The sequence below is a fragment of the Puma concolor genome, chromosome A1 (genome assembly GCF_028749965.1).
Source record: "Puma concolor isolate L17-30 chromosome A1, mPumCon1.1.hap2, whole genome shotgun sequence".
Lineage (NCBI taxonomy): Eukaryota > Metazoa > Chordata > Mammalia > Carnivora > Felidae > Puma > Puma concolor.
The window spans coordinates 239,474,831-239,478,784 of NC_141667.1; positions in this window are offsets into that span (position 1 = coordinate 239,474,831).

Below are 3,954 nucleotides of genomic sequence, written 5' to 3' on the forward strand. Positions count from 1 at the left end.
AAATGTGTTTACTGAATTATTGTTTATAATAGTGAAAAAAATTAAAAACTATACTTGCCTCTAAATGAGAGCAATGAATGGATAAAATGTGACTTACACAATGTATTCCTTGGAGCAATTAATAATCGGAAACTAAAAAATAAAATAATCGGAACCTAAATTTTACTATTATCAATCAACTAAGACATAAGCCAAAACCATAATATCAAATGAAGTAAAACAAGTTATAAAAGATATATATTACAGGATACCTTGTTCTTTTTAATGGACTTGCTCAATCCCATTCAAAATTGCACTGGCATTCTTCTCAAAGCTAGAACAGACAATCCTAAAATTTGTATGGAACCACAAAAGACCCCCAATACCAAAATAATATTGAAGAAGAAAACCAAAGCAGGAGGCATCACAATCCCAGGCTTTAGCCTCTACTACAAACCTGTAATCATCAAGACAGTATGGTATTGGCACAAAAACAGACACATAGACCAATGGAATAGAATAGAGACTCCAGAATTGGACCCACAAAAGTATGGCCAACTAATCTTTGACAAAGCAGGAAAGAATATCCCCAACAGAAAAAAGACAGTCTCTTTAACAAATGGTGCTGGGAGAACTGGACAGCAACATGCAGAAGGATGAAACTAGACCCTTTCTTACACCATTCACAAAAATAAACTCAAAATGGATAAAGGACCTGAATGTGAGACAGGAAACCATCAAAACCCTAGAGGAGAAAGCAGGAAAAAACCTCTCTGACCTCAGCCGCAGCAATTTCTTACTGGACACATCTCCAAAGGCAAGGGAATTAAAAGCAAAAATGAACTATTGGGACCTCATCAAGATAAAACTTCTGCACTGAAAGGAGACAATCAACAAAACTAAAAGACAACTGACGGAATGGGAAAAGATATTTGCAAATGACATATCAGATAAAGGGTTAGTATTCAAAATCTATAAAGAACTTACCACACTCAATACCCAAAAAACAAATAATCCAGTGAAGAAATGGGCAGAAGATATGAATAGATACTTTTCCAAGGAAGACATCCAGATGGCCAACAGGCACATGAAACAATGCTCAACGTCACTCATCACCAGGGAAATACAAATCAAAACCACACTGCCAGTCAGAGTGGCTAAAATGAACGAATAAGGAGACTACAGATGCTGGCGAGGATGTGGAGAAAAGGGAACCCTCTTGCACTGCTAGTGGGAATGCAAAGTGGTGCAGCCGCTCTGGAAAACAGTGTGGAGGTTCCTCAAAAAATTAAAAATAGATCTACCCTATGACCCAGCAATAGCACTGCTAAAAATTTACCCAAGGGATACAGGAGCGCTGATGCATAGGGGCACTTGTACCCCAATGTTTATAGCAGCACTTTCAACAATAGCCAAATCATGGAAAGAGCCTCAATGTCCATCAACTGATGAATGGATAAAGAAGATGTGGTTATATACACAATGGAGTACTACATGGCAATGAGAAAGAATGAAATCTGGCCTTTTGTAGCAACATGGATGAAACTGGAGAGTGTTATGCTAAGTGAAATAAGTCATACAGAAAAGACAGACACCATATGTTTTCACTCATATGTGGATCTTGAGAAACTTAACAGAAGGCCATGGGGGAGGGGAAGGGTTAAAAAAAGTTAGAGGGAGGGAGGCAAACCATAAGAGACTCCTAAATACGGGGAACAAACTGAGAGTGGATGGGGGGTGGGGCAGAGGGGAAAGTGGGTGATGGGCGTTGAGGGGGGCACTTGTTGGGATAAGCACCGGGTGTTGCATGGAAGCCAATTTGACAATAAATAATATTTTTTTAAAAATAAATAAAAAAATAAAAATTTTCTAAGTGACAAAAAATAAAAATAATTAAAACACATGCCAAAAACTGAAGAAAAAAAAAATGGACTTGCTCATATTTATATGATTACTCACATGCTATCATTTTCTGCCACATTTTTGGGGGGTTAAGGAGTAGATATTATTTTCTCTGGATCGTGCTTCCTTTTTATTTTTTCCCTTGACTTTTTTTAATGTTACTGTGGTTGAATTGATCAATCTTACCCCCAAATTTCCTAGCACTTTGGAGTATTCATTTTAGGTAAAGTTTTGAATAGTTGCTGTAAAACATTAACACATATATTAAAACAGATTTTTCTGCTGATTCACAGAACTATTCCATATCTATACCTTTCCTCAACGAGGATAAGAATTTTAGCAGTTTCACTCCTTTCTCTCTCACCTTTCACAGTTTCCCGAATTATATGAGATTTAATTTCTGAATGATTGCTGAGGGAGGAAGTGCTCATTCTCTTTTTAAACAAGTATTTAAATTCAGCTAGCATGTAGACTGATTTCTTCACGTGCCACTCTTTTTTACAGCCCATGACATTTTCATATTTTTGTCTTTTTTTTTACATGTTTGTTTATATTTGAGAGAGAAAGAGTGCAAGCGGGGGAGGAACAGAGAGAGAGGGAGACCCAGAATCCGAAGCAGGCTCCAGGCTCTGAGCTGCCAGCACAGAGCCTGACACGGGGCTCGAACTCAGGAGCTGTGAGATCATGACCTGAGCCCAAGTCGGACACTTAACAGACTGAGTGACCCAGGCGCCCCTCATATTTTTCTTAATCCTGTTTGCACATCTCCTTGAATAATTATTTTATAAAATGTCTATAGTTGGTAAGTTTCATAAGGCTTTTATGACTTAACGTCATTTTTTAAAATTTTTTTAATGTTTATTTATTTTTGAAGGAGAGAGAGACAGAGCACAAGTGAGGGAGGGACAGAGAGAGAGGAAGACACAGAATCCGAAGCAGGCTCCAGGCTCCGAGCTGTCAGCATAGAGCCTGATGTGGGACTTGAACCCACAAACCACGAGATCATGACCTGAGCGGAAGTCGGAGGCTCAACTGACTGAGCCCCCCGGGGGTCCAACATCCTTTTTATTTAGCCTTCACAGTCAGATGAACAAGGAAGTAGGCATGGGGTCATTGTGTATTCTGAGTTGTTTTAGCAAATGACTGTGAAGGTATTGCTTCACTGTTAGCTTCATTATTCGCTGGTATCCGCGATGAGAAGCCTGATGTTCATCTGATTCTCTTTGATTTTCAGTTGTCTGACCTTCCTTGGTGGAGAATTTAAACTTTTCTCTTTGATATTTGCGGTGTCACTAAACCATGTCTAGGTGTGTATCTTGCTTGCTCATCTTATTCTGGGTCCCCTCCAGTCTCAAGAGCCACGACCTTCTTTAGCTTCTGGAAATTTTCTACTCTTCATTCTGCTCCTTCTCTTCTGGAACCCGTAGCTGGATGTTTCATTTCCAGATCATCTTCCATATCTTTTAACCTTTTGCCCCTCATCCGTGGCAACTCTCCAACATCTTGTGGTAGATAATTCATCGCCTCAACTGCCCACTTTGATCCCTGAACCTCAGCTGTATTACTCTGCATTCAACATAATGAGTTGTGTTCTTTGTTTCTGATGATCATATTCAGCATTTTAAAGACACCCAATGTTTTTTTCATATTGCATGCTAGTTTAATGGATGGGATGCCTCCTTGATTATCCCTCTGGTTGTATTTTAACTTTGGTTCTTTTAATTGCCTCTACTAACTCTGCTTTCAGGGATACTCTCGGGTGTGTGTGTGTGTGTGTGTGTGTGTGCACGCACGCTTGTGTATGTGCATATATGTGCTGAGTTATTGCGTGTCTTTTCCATAATTAAATATTGGTGATTCCTGGTGTCTATATTTGTGACTGAGGGTTTCTCCTGACTATAGCCCAAATAAGAATTCTTTTTAAAAATTTTTTTTTTCAACGTTTATTTATTTTTGGGACAGAGAGAGACAGAGCATGAATGGGGGAGGGGCAGAGAGAGAGGGAGACACAGAATCGGAAACAGGCTCCAGGCTCTGAGCCATCAGCCCAGAGCCTGACGCGGGGCTCGAACC